The sequence below is a fragment of the Alosa sapidissima genome, chromosome 22 (assembly GCF_018492685.1).
Source record: "Alosa sapidissima isolate fAloSap1 chromosome 22, fAloSap1.pri, whole genome shotgun sequence".
Classification (NCBI taxonomy): Eukaryota; Metazoa; Chordata; class Actinopteri; order Clupeiformes; family Clupeidae; genus Alosa; species Alosa sapidissima.
In genome coordinates, this window is record NC_055978.1 from 28,786,851 (window position 1) to 28,810,207 (window position 23,357).

The following is a 23,357-nucleotide window of genomic DNA, read 5'->3' on the forward strand; positions in this document are numbered from 1 at the left end:
TATAAGAACCAGTGAAGATTGCGATTCCAATCAATGTCAAAAACTTAGTCAAAGTCCGGTGCCATTTCTATTGATTTTTTTTGGTTGGAGTTTTTGTCAAAAGATTCAGTCATAGTTTAAAATCAGAAATCGTGTGAACTCATTGCCCTGTGTTATTTGAAGTGAGCTAGTGGCCCACCTGTACAGTATGTCAAATCCACAGCTCTGTAGTGGTTGGAGTGGGAGGACTGGTGAGGTGGCTGTGACCTTTACATGAGGACATGGCCTGTCACCAGGGTAATCATTCACTTGTAGACAGCGGCAGCATACTCTGGTCAGCTATTGTGACTCTCCCAGCTGTTATTGTCAACATAATAGCCACACCACATATCTACATCCAGTGTACAACCTTGCAGGGACTTGAACTTGACCCTGATGTGATATTTTCACCTTGCTTAGTTTTTAGCATTTAAATATTTAATTATTAAGCCCCTTTCAATATTTGCAATGTGGTTTTGGATGGATGACGCATGAGAATGTCTTGAACGTCTGAATGTTTGGTTTTGTTATTTTGAGACCAACACATCAAATTTTGAATGTCGCAAGTTCTCAAGCACTTTTACTTTTAAAAGTTTGTGGGACAGGCAAACCCTTCTGGGTGTGGCACTGCAGCATATTCCATGTAGCAGGGGGTGGGAGACTCACTTTGTCAGGGTCCCGCCTCCTCACCATCTCCTAGACTTCCCAGAATCCCTTCTGTCTGAGAGCAGTGGCCTGAAATAAAACTAAAAGAGGGCTCATACTGAGAGAATGGGAGCTTTGTTTCAGCTGCCATTTAGACTGTCTGGGGGCACAAGAAAGAGAACTCAAAGTGAGTGTCTGATTGCAAATTAGCACAGCCTAGTGTGAAATGGAAGCCTTCTCTCTCTGGCCCCTCCCTCATCACTGAGACCGGCATTAATACTGGATAAAACTCTTTTTTTTGAGAATGACATTTAATATGGGTGTGTAAATCATCATTACCTTTTTGATTAAAGGTTGGCTATATTTATTGTTACTTAGCTTGTTTAATTGTGTGTTTCTTGTTTCTTATAATGCATAGCAATGCAGAATATTTATAGGCTACTGTACTGAGTGCTGCAACAGGTTTTTGTTATATAATTAAAACCAGTGAGTTAATGGCATTATATAGTCAGTATGTTTTGATAAATGGTTCAGTTTTACTGGTAGACATTTCTGCCATTTCTTCCTTGGGGCAGTTTAAGACCTGTAAACTGACAGATCTTGCTATGAATGATAGAATGTTCAATAGAATGTTGTCAGATATTCCTTTGCTATTAACTTGTAAATGTGACTAGATGTGTAAAGTAATGTTAGAAATCATGTAATAAGTCATGTTAAAGACTAGATTATGAAGAAGTCATGTAATAAGTCATGTTAAAGACTAGATTATGTTGACATATTATTACGTATTTTGGTTTGCAGGATTGCTGTGGTTAGCTATAAGTAATGTGTGACCAATTCATTGACCAGCTTTGATCACTTACTAAAGGAGCTATCCGTTGTGCTGAAGTATCCCTTCAAGGCTGTCACTGACAAAGTTGTAATCGTGTTTGTCCCTTTCAAGACATTACCAGGTCCGTTTTTGTAAACCTTGTCTTGTCATATTTAGCCTTTGTATTCTTTGGGATATTTTTGCAGCTTTCACATTTTCTTTATCAGTAATAGTTTCTTCATTACCTCCTGTCTTTGCCTACCAATTATTACATAAGACACATTAGACATTAATACCAGTTTCACTTGAACTGGGCTTGAACTGACTTTTCATTAAGCCAAGCTTCACCTGAACTAGTAGTGCATGTATGGTGTTATTTATGTATTTCTTCGGGGTCAGTGCTTATTTTGAACTTGCTGATAACAATGTAGAAATGTGTTTTGGTATTGATAATGTTTGCATGTATGTGTGATAATGATGTAATTTAAATGAATAAATGTAAAATATTTAAAATCAATAATTTTCTTGGGTGTACTCCATGACAGGGAGAAGAGTTTCCTGGAGTCTCTCTCCGTTTCTCTCTCACACATATGGCCACAAACCATAAATGTACACACACACACACACGCACGCACGCACGCACGCACAGACACACACACACACACACACACACACACACACACAAACACAGACACACACACACACACACACACACACACACACACACACACACAAACAGGTGACACTCCAGCTCTTTAATCTCATTACTTGTGTCTGTGTGAAAGTAGAGGCAGGGTCACTGAGTGCATTCCTCTCAGCCGGGTCTGGCTCCACATTATAGAGCATGCCAAGTGGGCAATTTGTTGTGTAGGTCATCTTGTTTGGGAAGAGTAGTTAGCAAAAAGAACAAACTGTATTTCACTTATAAATATAATAAGTTTAAATCGATAATTCAATATAATGAAATGCCTATATTTCTTTCAACAAGTTAGCTTTAACAAGTTGATGTGGCTTAACTCATGTGGTAAAATGCAAATTACATTTTTAACCATACAAATAATTAACAAGTTAAAGCCTATAATAAAAGAAGAATGATATTTTTTTTGTTTGGTACCATGCAACATGTTTAGGCCTTTATAAGCTGACTGCCTCATGACCTAAGCTTTTTTCTATCCCCATATATGTGGTATAGGCTAGTTTTTTTCCTTTTTTCCATCCGCGGTAGTTCCACATAGCCTAATTGATTTAGTTTATAATATAGAATGCATGCATCTATTTAATGCATATTTTAAGCCTAGCTGACCTTCCAATAGGCTGGCTAATGGATTAGACAAACTTGATAAGATTGCACAATTTGTTTTTAAGCACCACGACTGTGGCCTGACCATAAGTAGCCTAACCATAGCCTGCTATTACAGAAGATAGTAGGTTATACAATTAACAGTGATTGAGGGCAAGTTTCAGAATGTACTCACGCAGGATGATGGCAATAATTAAGCGATCAGCTGAGGGGAACATGTAAGTGAGTTTGTGTGCGGTATAGGCGGCCACAGTCTAGCCTGCTTTGTAGGCCAAGGATACATATCAGTTGGCTATTCGCTTGAGATTAGGCCTAGGCCTATTGTGCGTAAATGTATGGGGGTTCCGTGCCAGCATGGCCAGTCTGGACAACCTATATTGTCCTGTTAGAGAAACAGCTAGCTTTCCGATCATCCTCTTATGCCAGGCTTTTACATGAGATAGGCCTATCTTTGGTAGGTAAAAAAATCTTCTTTTTGCATCAAAGAGTTCGGGGTTTCATTCTGTTGCAGCCAAGATATTGTTTTGTTAACTCATTATAGACCGTCTTCGTTAAACGCGTTCTCGGTTTTTTGTTGAATCTAAGCAAGTCTACCGGTGATCTTGGCCTGCAAATGCCGTCTAATTTACTTTTCAATGTTGTGCACACTGCCCCTTATCAACTCTAAATATTCCGTTGTAATTTGCTACCCGGTTTTCAAAGTGACACTAGATACCGCCGCCTGCAGACAGGCTCTTGTGTAACGGTCTCGCTGTGAATCACTGTTCACCCTAGATGAACTTTCGTAGCCAGCCTAGTTCAGAAACGGCAGAACGCAGTCAGTGCAGTCGGGTGCTATGTCAGGCCGATGTGACGAAGAATCAAAAGCCATTGTTGATTTACAGTAAAACGATCTCTCGACACAGCCACAGTTTAAATGGAGTGCCAGCCAAGAGCCTAACTTCTTTGGCTGCACAAGATTGTGGATAGGCTGTCCCTTAAACTTAGAAGGAAAAGACGCAACAAATAGCCTCCTTCTCTTACTTTATGTTTCGCTGTGTACCATCTGCAAGCGAGACTACAGGAATTGATCGTCAAGAATGACAACTCCATTTTTGCCAAAAATCGGACTTCATCATCTTGAACTTGAACATCACCTTAACAGTGATGTTTAAGGAACTCGTAATCGGTACGATTTTTAAAAACATTTCTCTGCGCCTAAGAGAGTTGGAAGCAATGGGCTGTGTAGCCTAATACAGCGAAGATGTTAGAAATGGGAATCATAACTGTAGCCTACATTTGAGCAGGGGTAGTCTTGGCTGGGTTATTGTCAGTTTACAGTTAAGAGTCGCAGCGGAATAATTTCATTGTTTACACGGTACAGACATAGTTTTCCGTGTGCATAATGTTTCGTTACACAAAGAACTAACGGCCAGGCACGACTTGTGATTGTCTGACATTGTAGTTTATTGTCTATTTGTCTTCGGTTATTTGGTAGGATATCATATATCAGAAAAAATATGTCAAATGTTTTGTAGGCCATAGAATACGAAGAAATCAAGCTGGAATAGCTATATGCATTCATTTTCAATTTCAGTCGGCTAGGCTACTTTGTTGCGGTTGATTAGAGCGCACTAAATGTTGATTGCATAACCTATGCTAGCCTACATCTGTGAATATAAAGGTAAATGACAATTCATCGTGCAAGTTTAATTGCGATCCACCATCAGCGATTGCGTTATTATCGATAGGCCTATTGGTTTATAGTAAATAGGGATTCTGCACTGTGTTGGTGTACTACTTGGCTACATCTTGTCAAATGGGGATTGTAGTGCATCATGTCATGCCATCTAACGAAGGCAATAGTGCAAATTACATAGTAAGATCTGCTTTCACATAAATGTAATAGTTAACTCTTATTATTGTGATATATTTAGGCTGTAGGTAGCTGCAGTGTTGTCTATTGACTTTCAGGTGTTTGTGGTAGCTCTGCAGTAAACTTAGTCATCTCAATTCTATTTTCTTAAAGCCAGTGAAAGGAGTCTATTTTAAAACATTTGTGTGTGTTTCTCTCTCTCTCTCTCTCTCTCTCTGTGTGTGTGTGTGTGTGTGTTTGTGTGTGCATTTATATTTTATATCCATAGACACAGATTTCCAAGAGGAGAAAACTTGATTGAATAACAGCACAAACAATGGAACACAAAATAAAGACAAAGGTATGTTTCAGAATATATATTTGAATAGGCTTTATAGAAGGTTCAGGTAAAAGCAAATGTTTATTTATACTTTGGAGAAATGCAGTGTGTTTTTGGTAGGCTGGTTGAGAGCTTTACTATTGCTGTTTGCAGTTGTGAGATTTGTCATTCAAAAACTTTAAACATTTCAAGTTTAATAGGAAAAACATATCTGTTCTAAGTTGATAGTTATACAAAATGCACTCTTAAGCCTTGTTCAAATACCATGGATTAGTTTTTTGAGGTGATGTGAAAGATTATTGATTCATTTGTTCAGGACAGAAGAAGGTATTCCTGCACTGTTAATTTGCAATAGACATGATTTAGAACACATTTCCAAATCATTAAATACGCTATTTACAAGCCTTTCTTTGTGTAAGCAGAGTGGGCTTTTTTTTTTCAAAGAGGAGTTGCCTTTGAATACTTTTTTAAGACATGTTTTGTGTTTGAGTTACACTCTCCTGATATCATGTTTGTCTCATCATGGATATTATACATTTTGGAAATATAATTTAGTTAGTTACTGTAAGGATGTAACCCTTTTTGTATTTTTTCATGTCAAGTCATGGTTTTTGGCTTTCGACGCCATGTGACGCATATGCCAGATTTTCAGAGTAAAGTACCGGACTTTACACAAAACATGTTGGTGTTATGATACACTTTTGTCATAATTCACAATGTTATCATTTACATATTTATCTTATCGTTATTCACTTTCAAACACTATTAGAATATTATTATCACTGGATGTAAGATGTGGCGTTGCTGGATTTGAAATGCATTTTCTTACCTCGGTTTCAATTTTGAAAGGATTACATTAAGCAAAGGAACTTATTAAAGGTCAGTCAGATGTCATCCACTTTTTCTTGGGATGTCACTCAAAATCCAGTGGCCTTTGCCAAAGCAAGCTTTCAGTTCACATCTTTAGTCATTTACAATGCGCCAGCTGCCAGGTAGCACAGGGGAGAGTAAACTGTGGCATTATTCTTGGGCAGGCAGACAGTGAGTATCAGTGGGCCCATTAGCGTCCAGCACATCTGGCCGCGTTTGTGCTGTGTGTGCACTAGAAGTGTCTTTCCATGACTGGCTTGGGCCCTGACCATGCCAAACTGTCAATCCCACAGGAATGTCTCCCCAAACTCCACTGCAGTGACGGATGACAGAAAATTGGCCTGTAGGATCGCCGTCTTTTTTCACTTTCTCACTCTCTTACTTTCTCTCTCTACCTTGTTCCTTTTTTTTTTTCTTCCTCCGGAGCTAAATTCCAGGCGCTGAACATCCAATTCAACTCATTCTAGCCACCTACCCCACCACACACCTCAGGTTTCTCAAATATTAAATGACAAGTGTTCATTTCAACACATCCTGCAGTACTGAATTCATGTCATCAACAAAATATTTCAAATGCCTCAAATACTCATTGTAGGCCTGGGAGACTAGGATTTTACAGAGCTAATGTCTGTCTGAATGATTAGCACAATTTCTGACAATGGCATGGGTAAGGTCAAGTGTAAAAATTGAATTGTCGTATGACGTGTCATATTTGCTTTTTAAGATTAATTTCTTAAAGTGTGTCATTCGGTGGCAACACAGGTTATCCCAGGTTAGTGGCAGGACCAAAACTGGAAGTGTGAGTTTTGAAAGCAGCCCTTACTCTGTTCTGACAGACTGCAGTTCTCTGTGGCATGCAGTGTTTGTGTGCAGAATTGTTGCGTGCTCATGCGGTGAGGACAGCATTAGAGAATACCATAAATATTCAGATTGGAATCAGAATGGCACTCACATTTTGTTCAGCACTGGCAGTTTACACACAATATGACGACATGATTAGCCTAGTGCAAGGTACAAGATATGAGATATGTACAAGGCTATGACAAATATGTATGCATGTGTATATGTTTGTGTGTATGTGCGTGTGTGTGCGTGTGTGTGGGTGCATGTGTATATGTTTGTGTGTGCGTGTGTGTGGGTGCATGTGTTTTTGTGTGTGTGTGTGTGTGTGTGTGTGTGTGTGTGTGTGTGTGCGTGTGTGTGTGTGCATATGCGCGTGTGCATGTGTGTGTGTCTTTGTGCAGGCTCTTAAGTGCCTGACCTAATTTTGCAGTCAGTGAAGAATTGGGCAGTGAAGGCCGGTCTCTGTTAGTGTAAGTTCGCTGTGCTGGGTGTTTCCTCTGCAGCTCTAACAGGAAGCTCATGTTCAAGTTCATCTGAGGACAGGGAAAAGCCTTTTCTTTCCACTGTGGATCATTTTAAGGGGAAAAAAATGGGCTCCAGCACTGAATCGCCCCTCTGCAGTCTGGCATGAGTTTGTGCTCCCTATACTGCTTTATTGTCTATTTTGGCTGAACTTGCAGATTTTATACTGCCAAGAAAACATCTATTTTTTAGGATACAGTGAAGTAGAAGCAAGGGCCCAAGTCAAAAGCGAGTTCATGAATACTTCAAGCAAATTAAACAGCTCTCTGCAGGACTTTCGGCAGTTTCTTCCGGCTGAGTTTTGAGCTCAAAAGAAACAGGACCCTGGTGCTAGCCACATTAAAAAGAAGAATATATATGGTTTCAGATTATGACACACATAAGTCTCATTTCTAGAAAGAACAGATTTAATGTTTTAAATGGATGTAGATTCATCTCATGATACATTGTCAGTTGAAAACAAGCTTTTATTTTAATGGTGGTATGATTTGTATGCAAAGGAGATTCACACAAGGGTATTGAGACAACTGTATGACTGTTTTTCACAGTTCTGAGGATGCCATGTGATTTGTAGGGACAGACTGGAGGGGGTGTGGCTGCCACAATGCAGGTGAGAGTGGATTGGTTCATTGAGAGCAGTGCCTAATGTGACACAGCAGTTTTAAACAAGGTATTCCTTGCCTCACCTTACCTTGTCAATCTAAATATTTCAAGGAAACTGACTTGGGCATGACAAACATGACATCTGGGAACAGGAGCCTCCTGTCATGCAACTAATCCAATCTGTATTTAATGTAAGTGTGCGTCATCTCTGTTCTTATCTAGTATGAATGACAATAAGCAAAGGGTGTAGTTGTATTCCATTTAGAATACGGTCGGAAGCTTGGTCTTACACGTTCTGTTGAAGTGATGTTTTGAAATATGCATGTATTGCTGTAGATATACATGTGCACATAAAAACATACTGCTCTGGCATAAAAGGCAGTAAATGTTGAGGAAATATGTTGAAATGTGCTCTAAAACTGTTGTTGTAGATAACTAAGACACCTGGCCTTTTAGTTTGGGAAAGCACTCCTTTTACTTCCATCCCACAGACACAGAGCCGTAGCAGCAATGAGTCAGCAGTTAAAGTCAGACACAGATGAGTCAGACGCAGTATCCCATTTGTCAGGAGAGGGTTGTTGCAGCATGTTGACATTCCCAACCACACTAATCAAAAAGTAATTTATCTTCCATTGTCAGAAGCCCAAGGATAGTTGTTATTGTCTATATTAACCATCATACTATGAAATATAATTTAAGTTCATTTGTGACTTGACAACTCTTTTCAGGCATAAACTGTTTCTGATTTTTATTTATTGTTTAGACTGTTTTTAGCCTTGCCTTTATTTGTAGCCCAGTGTATTTGTCAACTGTTGTGTGCTGTAGGTGATGTCTACAGATACAAGGATTAATAGCCTACAAGGTTTTGATGATGATGGCTAAGTAACTTGGTGTCAGACATGGCACATTCATCAAGAGATGAGGATGAGGAGAGAGGATTGTATTTTCGTGAAGCTATTCACTCATCTTTAGCTTTGTTTATCCATCACTGTCCACTCTGTCACCATGTTTCACTTCTGCATTACATTATAAGTAAGTATAGGTATGTATACTCTTTTGATCCCGTGAGGGAAATTTGGTCTCTGCATTTATCCCAATCCGTGAATTAGTTAAACAGTGAACACACAGTGAGGTGAAGCACACACTAATCCCGGCGCAGTGAGCTGCCTGCTTCAACGGCGGCGCTCGGGGAGCAGTGAGGGGTTGGGTGCCTTGCTCAAGGGCACTTCAGCCGTGCCTACTGGTCGGGGTTCGAACCGGCAACCCTCCGGTTACAAGTCCAAAGCGCTAACCAGTAGGCCACGGCTGCCCCAAATTATTATCTAAACCATAGCCTGCCAAAATCACATGCGTCTGAGATACCGTACTTAACAAACCTGCTTGTGTTACACTAATCATTATCGTGTGGTCTACGTTTTAGTAGAACCCATTTCAGATCAGGGCCTTGTTCCCTGCTAGCTTTAAATCAAAATCACGACGAATCACGTCACGATTTCCTAGAATATTTCCTAGAATATCTATTGGCCCACTGACTCTCATTATTCAGTCAATGTCAGTCATTCTGTAGGCCGTCTCAGGTCACCTGACCTCTGCAGGTGCCCTCCAGATGTTGCTGAGCCAGTACAGTCCCCTTTCAGTATTTAATCTACTGATTCTCAGAGCAGAGAGAATAGAAGGTCTGGCGTCGCTGGCAAAGGCCTGCTAACAGACAGGAACGAAATACTAAACTATGAGCAAATTGGATTAACTCACGTGTGGAACATGAGATGTTTTTGGGCTTTCAGAACTTTATATTTTAGTTGGAGAGTGCTGGCTAATTTATTCCATTTCATTTTTCCACTGCCAGACAACACTCATTGACTAATTAAAGGTGGGGTCCTTGATGATCATCCATTTCACTTTTCATCATTTTCAGCTAAATTCTACTTACATTCCTGTAGCCATCTGTCCAGAGAGCTCAAAAAAAGAAATAGGAAACTAAAGTGTCCCACATTGACCCATGCATGAGTCCAGCCAAACATCAATGTTACTTCAGGAGCATGGAGGGGAGTGGAGGTAGTGACCTTAATTATCAGAAAAATATTTGGCCAGGATGGAGGATTCTACCTTTGAATGTTGAATCTCATGTTTTAGGGTTAGACATATAAACAGTTCTGTTGAAAACAGCTCAAAAACTACTGCACATCACATTAATCTCATTCACAAAATATACATTTGTTTATGATACGAAGACCTGCATAAACTTTATATAACCCATGTTGTCAGGTTGAGGAGCCTTTTTTGTCAGAAAATTATGTCTGTATTATTTGGCATTATATTATTATAGGGACATGCCTAACAATGTGATTTATGAAGATCGAAAATTGTGGGGCGTGTGACATACAATTATAGAAGGCAGCATAGCAAAGTAGACTGTACTGTATGCTGAATAGTACACGTAGAACATTGCTATTTGTATTATTTCAGAAAGATGGATATTATCACCAAATTTCCCTCACAGGATCAAAAAAGTATATATACTTATACTTATACTTATACTTATAGCACTTGTAGCAATCGGGCATTTTAAACTGTCACAGGAGGAGAATTAATGAGCGCAGGCAGGCCGGCCTTTCCCAGCTTGACGCAGGGAGAGGGCCATGTGAGCGCTCATGGCAGCCTCTCGGTCTCAGACTGGGCTGCTCTGTGGGCCAACCACGGCTGCATTGTGGCCAAGAGCTGGTTTGAATAGCCCCTTAGTATTTTGGGGGGAGCAAGTCAGCAACATTTGCATCTGCTCCAGTCACAAAGGTTTATAGGTCAGCAGAGACGGAGGCTTGAGAAAAACCTCAAAGCCCCAAGATATTTCTTTGCTTTTCAATCAGCATCCTTCAACATTTGCTCTATATGTAGTTGTTCTAAAACTTAGTGAATTCCCCTTTTTGGCCTTTTTCATATCCAAATCTCACTTGACTGTTGATAAAAGACCAAGTCAAGAGTGTTTGCAACTTTGAATAGTGCTCATTTGTATGTTTTATATTTTGCATTTTTAACCCGGAATGTTGAGAAATGAACGTTCTAAAGAATATCTGGGTTCATTGAATTCAACATAGAATTTTAGAACCTTCAATTGTTGCGGAACTTAGAATGTTCAAAAACCTACACCTTTAAGGGTTAAATATGTTTTAGGTAAGGGTGGGTGACAGAGAAGTTTACTCCAACCAGAGTAATACGGACTCTAATATCAAATCAGGAATAGGGATCAGACTGGACACATTACTAAAAAGGACACCAGTGACAGAAAAGTTGTGGAAACAGTTCTTTAAGGTGTGGATTGGACAGATTTGCTCTTTCTGCTGTCTAATTTAATTACGTGTTCTAGTTAAGTCGTTAGACCAACTGTTCAAGCAGAGGGATTATGATAGATGATAGATAAAAAAAAAAAGAAATTGGCTGCAGTTCTCTGTTTGAATTCACATTCCTTATTGCCATCCATGAGACCCTCAGGTCCCTGATAATGAAGCCCATCATACTGTGGACTCTGGGATCTGCATGGTTTGAGTGATCCAACTCTCTGTTTCGTCTTTCAGAAATGTCTGTCTCGTACTTCTCTGATCTCCTGGCCTGCATTAGTTATTTTATTTAGAAGTACGTAAGTCTCTTTTTCTATGTGTGTGTGTGTGTGTGTGTGTGTGTGTGTGTCTGCTTTCATTCAATGTGGCCACAAGAAGGCAGTGTGTGTCCTATATAGTGGTCGTGGAGGCATGAGTGAAAGGAGGCGTCTGAGGACCTGTGCAGCCCGCTGGAGACGTGTGAAAGGGTGCACAAAGGAGCCTGCTCTATCTGTATGCACACTACATAAAGGGTCCTTTTGTTAGCGTCTGCGTCCTCATGACTGTTAGCATCTCAGGCTCCTGCAGCTGCCCTGCCCCCACCGCACAACACAACACAGGCTGCAGGAGAGCCCTTAACCCTGAGCAGGGACCAACTGCCAGTACGCTCCCACCGCATACAGCGTGTTAGCGATGTGCCTTGCTTTGGTGCTCTGCTGCATGCTCTGCTTTTTGTACGTCTCAGAGAATATTTTGCATTTCATTGCTTTCAGTACCCAGTGAGAAAATGGAGTTCTGTCGTTATAACAAAGTGTCAACTTACTCCACTTCACATGTTCACGCCTTTGAGCAAAACTTTATCCCCTTGATCTTATCGCCCTTCATTTTAGCAGCCTTGTAAACTCTGAAACAGACACAGTAACACTTTGCAAATATTAGGCAAAGATAGCAACACAGCTTTCTTGGATTTTTATAGCTTGCCTTGTGGAATACAGATTATACTTAAATAATAATGACTCTTCTTAAAAAAAATAATAATAATGGCTGGCCTTACATCACAAAAGTTTTTTCTCAAGCTTGCACATAGACCTGTGTCTGGAAAACAAGAGCAGGGCAGAGTCCTCCTGTGTGTTTATACTCACCAGACTGACATGGTGCTCTAACTGATATTGCATGGCAGAGGTGAGGAAGGTCAAGACCGGGACTGTGTGTGTCTTGGACATTTGACCAGTATATTGCTGGCCTAACATCAGGTCAGGTAAACCTTAAAATATTTTATATTACATGAGACAAAACTGATCACTTAAAAACAGACTAAAGAGCTCACATTTAGCTACATTGCTAGCTATTATAGGAAATTCTTAAAATGGCTACCCTAATAGTACTTTAAGTATTGCCACTTTAAAAAGTGTCTTTGGTAGCAGGTGAAGATTATTAGGTCTTTGTTGTTCTCGGGGAAGCTGGTCTGTGTGCGCCTATGTGAGGTGTACTGTCACCGTGGCTCCCTCGGGACGCATTCCGTAGTTGAAATCACTCATTAACCACCATTTTATCAACTGTGCTGTAGCCTACTAACTAAACTGTTACAGACTTGGCTTCTTTTCCACCTCTGTTTTAGCTGCAGCTCATGGCTGCCTGTAGTGGATAGCATACAGGATAAAACTCTGTGTAATCCCTAAAATCCCCTCAACAGAGTAGGGCAGTTTGTGTGTCTGATCTCCTCCATAAGTGGACCAAGCCTGTGTCCATGAGTGTGTGTCTCCCTGGGGGCTGTTGGGACAGGCATGGCGGATTGGGTGTGGCGGGCTCTGCTGGGGCGAATCCTCTCTGTGCTGTCCATGCAAGGCCATGACGTGGCGCACGCCAGCACCGGCTTTGGGCCCAGGACCGTACCACTCCCCACACTCTCGCCCCGTACTGCCATGCAGGGAAGTCAGAGAGTCCATGCTGCCTTTAGCGTTCCACCAGCACCAGCCCTAACAGGACCCTGGCACGTGGGCTCCACAGAAACAGGTCTCAGGGAAAAAGGTTTGTTCAGTGTGCCTCTGTCGATACAAAGAATTCCTACGTTGCATTTAATGATTGCTATCTGCTTGTAAGGGTTATTACAAAGGGGTCAGTTCAACACCTACATTTGATAGGGAATATGCAGCTATTTGTAACATAATAGACATGCTTAATGTTCAATATCCGATTATATGATATTAAAAAATAAATATTCCTCAGGGTAGTGGTATTACGTGGCGATTTCGTTTTATCAGCACAAACTCTGTGACATCATTTTGCCTCATACAATTTCTTGTCAAGTTAATTTAACATGGACATGCATTAGAAACATGTATTTCCAGTAATAGGAATTTCTAAATCTGTAGACTGTAGAAAGCATAGGAGCATACAGGATGTTATGAGATAAGAGATGGTCACTATTGTGGGTCATATCATAGGCTATAGTGAGGCAACAACCACTTACTAGTTCAATGTCAATTTCAGTTCAAAATGGAAATTAAGATCTAAAATCATACATATTACATGTTCTTCAGGTAACAAATTCACTTTTGTATTTCTCTTTTTGTTTGTTGTTTGGCATATTTGCATGTAGTTATTATTATCAGAACACCATAATATCGCAGTGCAGCAAAACCGCATGTACCAATCCTGCTGCATCGTTTAAGAGAGTCTGGAAGCTCATGCCTAAAAGGAAGGAGAGAAATCGTTTAGACAGAGTAATGAATTTTAATACCTCAGAGATTTATATTTTCCTGTTAAGGCAAAATGTGATATAATGTTGAAAAGATGTATCGTTACTCGTGTGTGATTTAAGAAAGCTGTGTGCAGACTGCCTGGAGGTGTGTGTGTGTGTGTGTGTGTGTGTGTGTCAAACCTGGCACATGCTAAAATGGCTCATTAGAGGAACATAAAAGGAATTCTGAAATTAATTATAAATTATTTTGCCAATGATTAAGAAACAAGCTGATCAGTTAAAACACCATATCGAATGACTTCCTTTTGCATATCCTGTTTTAAAAGTTATGTTAATAGTTTACATCTGGCATTCAACTAGACATTCTCAATATGTTATTTGAGAATTTAGTGCAACATGGCATGTACGGTTTGCGATTTATTTTATTTGGTATTTTTTTCTTTCAAACAGAGAATTAAATTAATCATAGACATGCTTACTTTAATTGAGAGATGTTATTTTATTTTGCTCTTCAGGCTCGGCAATTCTCTTTCAAGAGCTCTGATGAGCCTTTGACAATTTCATTTTCATTTGTTGTAATGGTGAAGGATATTGGACAGTGATCGATTGCTTATGAGTATGTTGTTTCATTCTTACAATTTTAGATTAAATAGTCAACAAAAGCCATCAATATTTATCCACAGTCATGTATAAACTTGCAGTGGTGCTGTACTTGTCATCAGGATTAATATAGGCGGACTGTGTGTTAATTCTACCACACAATTGTGTAATGTTAATATTATGAAGATAACAAAAAACAGTACAGGTATGTGGCAAAGTAGAAAATAGAAGCCTTTTTATATGACTGATTTACCAGTATATTTTTGTTAACCATTCATCATATTTTTTATATTAAAAAAGGCTATTTGCTCTCATTGAGCAGCCCATGGTTGAGATTTTCACCATGTTTTGTTTTTGCACTTCAATATTCTACCTTTATAGACAAGAAGGCAGTAAATGTGAACCCTCTCTGTGTGGCATCTTTTTTGCCTTCATCTGAAACTTTAACATCAAGGAGCATTTTAAACATGGGTCATGGATCAGGGCATTACAGCACACAGTCATGCTGTCATTTCAAAATGCAAATACAAAAAATGAGTGTTTTGTATGAATTTGTTGCATAATTATTTAAGATAAAATAGAACAAATAAGTAAAAGCATTTAAGACAGAAAGCTGAAATGCTTAAGGTCAATATTTCACTAGTGTTTGTATGTACATTCACAAATTAATATTTAGAGATTGAATTATCATACATTTTACATAACACTTAACTAGCTGTCTCTGTGAGACCAACACATGGGAAATATGAACCTACATTTCTGATCCGAGAGATATTCTCTAATCTAACAGTCTACTTCTGATCCAAATTTTCTGAGGAATATACATCTAGTCATAAAGTGAATTAATTTTTAAGTCTAAGGTATGTAGCCTATAAGATTGACAGAAATAAATATTAATGAAACAAAAAAACTTGCCATGTTTTGTTTAAAAACGTTTAAAGTAAGTTTGGTAATAATTAACTTTTTATTGAGAAAGTTAAATAAAGGAGTTATTGAAAGAGTTAAATATTTGTTGAAATATACATAGAATTAGATTAAGAAATATTTATCCTGTAAATGTTATAGATTTCAGTGTGTTTAAACTTCACCAGGCAAACATTTGCACCTGTAAAATCTGGAAATGAGTCCATCTCAGAAACTTTTATGTTAACTTTGAGGAAAGTTATGTGAAAATGAACTGAAATTGTCCTAGATGTTTACTTTATGTTATAAAGACCTTGACTTAACATTCACTCCAAAAATGCAGTGACCACCATGTTGTGTCTTTCTTTCTGTCCTCCATTTTGGGATTGGAAATTGAGGGTTGTGTGCTGCACATCACAGCCCCCTGCCTGCACCCCCTCACACATCATGGTCTGTGGAACCAGTTAAAGCAATTCATTTCAAGCATACTCTTAATCACCATTTTTTTGTCTCTGAGTTGCTTGAAATATTATTTGAAAATATCATGTGGGAGGACCATTAAACAACCTTTTACAGAATGAGCAGAAATGGTTATTCTTCTGATTACGGTTCCTTTTCTGTGTTCTGTGTCGTCATACATATTTATGCACTTCAAGGACAACTAAATGAGACAGCATCAGATTTTTTGTATTGCACATGACTGGACGGTATAGGTCAGTATGGTTATAGTTGACTTAGTTCCTTGCATTTGATTTAACAAGTTGTCCAAGTAGTCTAACATGCTCCTGTTGGTAGATGCCTCTTTTCGCGGCTGTCGCCCTTGTGTGTGCTGTGCTGTGCTGTGCTGTGCTGTGCTGTGCTGTGCTGTGCTGTGCTACCTCTGCCGGCCCTCAGAGGTCAGAGGAGTTAATAAAGGCTGATGTGGGACTGCCGTGAGTGACACCCCTGAGGGGATCACCTCTTAATCCCCATTAGGCAGCGTGCGACTGATCTTTACCTACTCAAAGCAAACAGTGCCTCCCCGTCAATGGGGCCGGCCTGCTCCTACACTTGTGACCCGGGGTCATGGCCTTTGTTCACGTCTCAACAAAATGTGACCCCAGAGGTCCTGGCGGTAATTGAGAGGTCATCTTGACACGCGTGCTCAGGGGCCCAAGAAGGACCCACCACAGACAGCGTGCGCCGGCTAAGACAGAGCATGAAAAATGTTGTGTCTTATACTGTTGCTGCTAATTGATATTTAGTTTAAATCTTTTAGTGCACCTGGCATTCTATTGATCTTTGTTTATATTGATGTAATCTTGTTTTATTTTTATATATATTATAGCACATGAAATTTGTACAGGTGTATCTCCGTACACTTTTTATGTTCTTGGGCTGTTGGAATGTGTATATATTTACTCAGTGGGACTTTATTTCTGAGTAAATGTGCATATAAACGTAGTGTAAACTAATAAGGAGTACTGGACAGGAACCAGTGCCGGTACTGAAGGCATGCTTTGTTAACTCACACCTCACTGAAATGTGAGTTCAGTCTTTGACTTTTTTGCGTGTGAAAAAAACACATTCTCCAGATTTCACATAGATTTTTTTCATGCTCATTCTCAACACATTGATTCAGGATGAGAGATGAGATATCCGTATCTGTCAGCCAGATATGGCGGTTGAAATGCTCACATGCAAATTGTGCCTTGGTAGTTTGTTGTTGCAGTAGCAGTCATCTTCAGGTATGAATTAATTAGTTTGCTTCTCATTTCCCCTCAGGAAAACTTCACCTTTAAAGGAAAGCTGTGGCTCAGAAATGTTTACTAAGACAGCATCCCTAATTATACATATAATAATATCCTTGGTTTGCATTTAGGTACAGTAATGTGGCTATGTAAAAGTCGGAGTGAAAGAATGTATTTGAATGTTCTAGTGTTGCTTTATGTATGGGAGAAGACTTCAATATTGTGCTTCTAAATATGCTCTGAAATCGGCCACTGTTATACATTTATTAGTGTTTGTGGAATGGTTGTCATTATCAGTGTTTGTTGCACAGGATTGATAAATGAGTGGGATGTTGCACATAGTGTTGCTTAACAACACAGATATGTTATTTTGGAGTGCACAATGTCCTTGTTTGCTGTGTTGTTTTCTACATTTCTGCAAGTTTCATTGTACTTGACACGTTTTGCCTATTTTCCTATGAAATCAGTAAGCCTGTCATCATACTAATGAATTTCCATTGAAAATCAGTAGATGGCTAAAAATCTATCCTTGTTTATAAGAAAATCATACTGACTCAATCATGTATAGTTTTAGTTGACCTTTTAGAGGTTAATCGTTTACACTTCCAGGTTAAAGTAATGGTGAATTGTTAGATTGAATGGTTAATTCTTATGTTTATATAATGTAAACATCTTTTCTGTCTCCCTTATCATTGAAGACATTATGACATGAAAGCCTTGCATATAAATTGTCAGGGTGATCCATAATAAAACCACACTGAAGCTGTTCTTTGCAAATTCTCATAAAGAAGTTATTGTGATTGGCATTTGATCAATGGTTCCCATAAGCAGTCAGCTCTGAGAAAGATGAGGTCTTACATAGAAACTTACTGTTTGGGTGTTGGCAGCCAACCCAAAACCAAAATTGTATCCTCAAGTGAACTTAACGCAATGTACAGTTGAACATGCATGCCAAGCCTGAGCATTCCTGCCACAGCTTAGACCATCAGCAAGAGTTGATTGTGAACATTAGACTTAAATGAAGTGGTAAAACAAATGCTTATAACTACAATTTAATTAAAACCAAGAATGATTCACTCACTCAATTACAGACAATAATGTAGTATATGGAACAGTACAATTTTGGTTTAATATGCTCATCCCCTTTCCCATTGGTTAGACAGCGTGGCAAGATGTGACGTGGCAGTCATCAGCTAGTAGGTGCCCTGTCCGCTATTGTCATTAGACGAGGGCAGTAAGATGGGAAACGTGTCCACTTCCATATTGTGCAGTGGCAGACCCATAGTTGTGTCTGTTCCTGTCATTTGCTCGCGCCCTCCAGCTGGCTCTGAGTGGCGTGTGGCTCAGAGTCTGGTTGGCGACGGGGCTCTCTGGTGAGGGGTCAGTGTCCTGGCGGAGCAGGGGAGGTTTCGGCCGAGGACTGGCAGGGCTCTGAGAATAGGCAAGATAAGCTGTATGTGTCTCTCTCTCTGTGTGTGTGTGTGTGTGTGTGAGTGTGTGAGAGCTACTGCTGGTAATTACAACATAGTGTCTGAAACCCTGCAAAAGCAGAATGACTCTCTGGCTGGACACTGCTCCAGTGCAGTCCATAACATATGGTGTAATTAAATGTATTTTTTTATCCGTTGCATAGCTGGCATAGTAACACATGAGAAACACATTTGTGGTATGGATGTGGAATATTTTTCGGTACATATCAGGTCAGTGCAGAGCGATTTTTTAACAACTTGTACTTGATAATGCATAATAATCCTTTGCATATTGATGGTAATAATTATTTGCATATTGATGGTAAAACATCATAAATAATAATTTGATATCGCTATTTAAGGGGGAGCACAGGAAGGAAGAGGAGGGCTTTGTCTGTGAGGACGTTTTCCCCTCTTCTAAAAAGCGCACCGTTGCCTGGCGGGCCCCTGCCAGAGGTCAGATCTGTAGTGCTCGGCGTGTGGGTGTAAGCGTCCAATACGCTGCTCATCCTTATCTGCAGGCTTCTGTGCTGCTCTCACCAGCTGTTTCTCCTCCAGAACGCCAGTGAAGGAGTCTCACCCAAACCTCTTATCAGGTTTGGACTCCCTGCAGAAATAGTTGCAGGGGGCAAAAGGTAGTAGTGGTAAGGACGCTGGTGTAGTTTGGACTGATTGGAGGTGGGAGAGAGTTAAAGAAGTGTGTGCTAGGAGGTCCATGCCCATGCTCCACCACACTGAACAAGGCTGGAGCGGTTCAATAATATTTAAAGTTGAAATCTGTTGTGTCCTCACCCCCCTTTGAGGAAAAAATGGGCTCAACCGTATGTGGTGGAGAATGTCTCAAAGCAAGCTTTTTTTTTTTATTTCTGCGGTGGCCACCATTAGGTACTGTACAAGTGAGAGAAATAAGCTCTGAGATTAACTATTCAGATGTCATGTAATGTAGCAAGGTGTGTCTGTGTATGTGCGATAGAGAGAGCAAGGCAGACAGTGCCCCCCCCCTTTCTCTCTGTCTCTCTCTCTCTCTCTCTCTCTAGTGGCTCTGTGGAACGTGTAATGAAAGAGCGACTTGCTCACGTACTTGACTGCGCCCCTATTTCATCATCAGCTTAGCTCCTTCCCCCCTACTCTCTCTCTCTCTCTCTCTCTCTCTCTCTCTCTCTCTCCTCCCTTCCCCTCGTTTCTCTCTCTCTCCCTCACTCGTTTGGTCTGGGCCACATGCAAGGAAGAGAGCGAAGAGAGAAGCTGCTGAGAAGAGAAGAGAAAAGCGTCTGCTGCTATTTCCACAGCAAGGTCCTCCCCCTCAGACAGACTGGGCCAGGAGAAGGAGGGCTTTTACTACTCTGTGGATTTGAAACCTCTGCCTCTAACTATCTGCAGGAACTGCCTTAAACATCCTGCAACAAGTTGCTATGGGAATAGAGTTCCAAGTCAACTTGGCTCTTTTTCTGTGACTTTTGCTATTTGTACAAATGCATTTTGTTCTGCCGTGCTAGTTTCTTGTCACAATGTACTTGTTTTTAGATTAATCATGGGGCTGGTCAGGTAGTGTGAGGTGGCTAAATAGCTTTCTGGATGATTGTGCTTGTTGTGTCTGTGGTTTTACAGCAGGGCATTTTTTTTTTCGCGCAGAGTGAAAATGGCTGAGCTCTCGACATGTTGCATCTCCTCTGAGTAGTTCTGTGGATAGTACGGCACTCTCTTTCTCTCGTTTGTTTTCTCTCAATCGCTTCCCTCTCTCTCTTTCTTGCTCTCTTTCACACTGCTCTCATTTCCCCCTCTCCCTCTCTATCTCACGCACCCTCTGCCTTTCCCTCTCTGTGTCTCTCTTGCTCTCTCTCTCTCTCGTTCTCTGTTTCTCTCGCGTGCGCGTTCTCTCATTCTCTGTGTCTCTCTTGCTCTCTCTCTCTCTCGTTCTCTGTTTCTCTCGCGCGCGCGTTCTCTCATTCTCTGTGTCTCTCTTGCTCTCTCTCTCTCTCGTTCTCTGTTTCTCTCGCGCGCGCGTTCTCTCATTCTCTGTGTCTCTCTTTCCCTCTCTCCTGTTGGCTCTCTCCAGTGAAAGGGGAGCAGGAGGGTGGTGCAACGGCAGAGCTTTTTCTGGGACAGGTGCCAATTCCAAACAAAAGACATAAAAAAGGCAATGAGTGAGAGATGCCGACATTGAAAGAAAAAAATGTTGCATGTTGAAACGAAAAAGTGGCGATCATATGTGGTATCCAGGAGCATGTCTTGTGCATGTGTGTTCTTTGCTGTGGACATTAATGGTTGAATGGCAAAGTGGGTTGAGCACAGCGAGACCAGAGTAGTGAGTGGGCAAAAGATTAGAAATACTTCTTTTTCTCCCCAATCTGGCTTTCTCTCTCTTGCACTTTTCAGCCAGTGAAGGCATTTGAGGATTTTCCCCCTTTTTTTCTGGAGGGGGGGGGGGTTATTGTATGGGAGGGGGCTCTGATTCCTTGCTGCTGAATTATTCATAAGACAGAGCCGATGCTGAGATCTGACTGGCCGGGCCATTAACATTCATCGTACATTCTGTTTGTCTGTTTGCTAACATTCCTCATTCAAAGACTTGTTAACTGCCAGACGGGCAGCACACGCGTCTCCCCAGCACCCTCATGGCCTCCTATTGTGGAAGCCCTCGCAGCCCCAGGCTCGGAGGTGGCAAGCCGGCATGTGGCCTGTGGCTGAGGCTGGGTGAGGGGATGGAGCTCTCTCCCTGCCTGCCTGCCTCTGTGCTCCGCTGCCCCTCACTGGGCCCGTGGAGGTAACTGACCGCTCTCGCTGCCCCTCACTGGGCCCGTGGAGGTAACTGACCGCTCTCGCTGCCCCTCACTGGGCCCGTGGAGGTAACTGACCGCTCTCGCTGCCCTCTGCAGAGAGCCACATGGAGGGGAAGAGGACGCCCTCGTCTAGCCATGTTGTTCTGGATTGTCGTCATGCGCTGGCTCTCTTGTGTGATTTGAGGTAAGCAGTTGCTGCTGGTTACATGTTGGTGAGTCTTGTGTTGGAGGTGGTACTGTACGTGTATAAATCTGTGTTGTTGCAGGAGTAGTGGGTTTAATATCTCTTGTGTTTTGGTTTAAAAGCCGCATCTATGCTTTGCATATTCAGGGTAGCATTGTCATTGCCATAATTTGATAATATTTGTAATATGGTTTGTACAAAAGCAGCATACTGATACTGTAAACTTACAAAACCTGAGAGAAACGAAGCGCTACGAAAGTGTAGTATTTGTCTGGAAGGAAAGCTCGGTAATGTCTTGTCTTAGTTGTGCTGAGATGTGTCTGCCTGATGCTGTGCTGTTAGTGTGTGTGTCCACAAACTGAGCTTGCTAACTGGTGTGTTTGCTCTCATCTTGGAAAAAGGAAAGCCTTTCTGAAAGACCTTCATATGACTGCAGCTGTGCTGGGATAGGTGCCAGACCATACAAGCAGTGCCGTGCTCTAGTTCACATTACCTTTTACAGTATTTGTTGCAATTTAGCATTGCCGTCCAAATTGTGAATAATTCCTTTATTTTGGTGTCTCACACAGTTGATATTCAGAAATAAATGTTATTTATTTACAGTGTGGTAATCACAGAGTTTCTAGCTATACAAAACTCATTCCACACTTATGTTGAATATGCTCACTTTCTCAGTAAATGTGAAATACTGACTCGCGCCATTTTGTTCGATATTTAGATAAGCTTTGATTCATTTGATTTGTATACAGTGCGACATTTTTTTTTACTATTTTATTGAAAAATAGAATACTTCCTCAGCATTGATTGTATATCAAATATTTCATCTGGTGGTTCTGCATTTCGAAGCCTGTTAATGTTAATGGGAAATGGCTATGATTTTGTCTGTGCTGTGAAAGCTCAATTGCATGGACCTTCGACAATCATAGGAGGATGATATGGATGAGTCATCACAGGCCGAAACATACATACACACAAGCACATATTCACACATATAGCAGGCTCACAAGAACAACTCCCCAACTTTGAGGACTAGGCCCACACACAACATGGCCATCGATAGGTTCAGGTTGATGAAGAGAGTATAATTTACATGCAAATGTCCTCCATTCTGTTACATTTTTTCAAAAGCATGTTACATTTTTGGTCCTTCACGTGTTATACATTTGTTTGCTTATTCGTTTTAATAAGTACACTGTTCTCAGCACGTTAGCACATGCCATATACTGTACATCGGCATACCTGCACACACACTTGCACACAGACACAGAACCAACTTTCAGTTTTCCAAAATTAGGTGGAACAATCAATGGCTTCAAGAGATTCTGATCTAAAAATACATTTTTGTGGATGCTGAACCAAGTCAAATGATTGAGCTTTGTTGGCGTCAGTTATACACGTAGAGCCAAAAGAATGTGGCATTATTCAAAATTGTAAATTGCCTTGAGTTTGGTGAGCACTTAATTGTGAAAATTATTATGAAATAAATTTGCGTAGACAATAAGCATTCATGTTTGTTCGCATTAGTATACAGAATCCTAATTAAAAACTTTTTTTACATTTACCACAGACTTCCATTTATCACAGTTTGAAATAACAGATAACCTAACAAATAACAGATAACAAATAACCTAAGAAGTAAAAATGAATAAGTTGTATTAGGTTAAAAACAAAACATTTAGTAATGATAGATAGTATTGTTTGAAAAAAAAAATGAGTGTGTAAGAGAAGAGGCAGACACACTCCCTCACAGTCACGTTGCGAAACACACCCACACACTCCTTCACTGTCCTGCAGCAACACACACCGACACACACTCATGCTCTCTCATGTATAGCACACACTTGATGCCATGTGCACCACAATGGACCTTGGGTTTAGTGCTGAAATGGGTTC

General features: G+C 40.6%; 1 protein-coding gene across 3 annotated transcripts in view; it reads left to right on the forward strand.

Annotated features, from left to right (window-relative positions):
• The first annotated feature begins 3,582 nt into the window (after window positions 1-3,582).
• pparaa (peroxisome proliferator-activated receptor alpha a) overlaps window positions 3,583-23,357 on the forward strand; it is a 39,156-nt gene continuing 19,381 nt past the window's right edge. The window contains exons 1-4 of one of the 3 annotated variants that reach the window (XM_042078002.1): window positions 3,583-3,942; window positions 4,898-4,969; window positions 7,732-7,793; window positions 7,898-7,977. The gene's annotated coding sequence lies outside the window, so the exon portion shown is untranslated. Of the gene's footprint in view, window positions 3,943-4,897; window positions 4,970-7,731; window positions 7,794-7,897; window positions 7,978-12,912; window positions 13,126-23,357 lie in introns of those variants that run through there. The other 2 variants (XM_042078003.1, XM_042078006.1) reach the window with 2 other exon arrangements.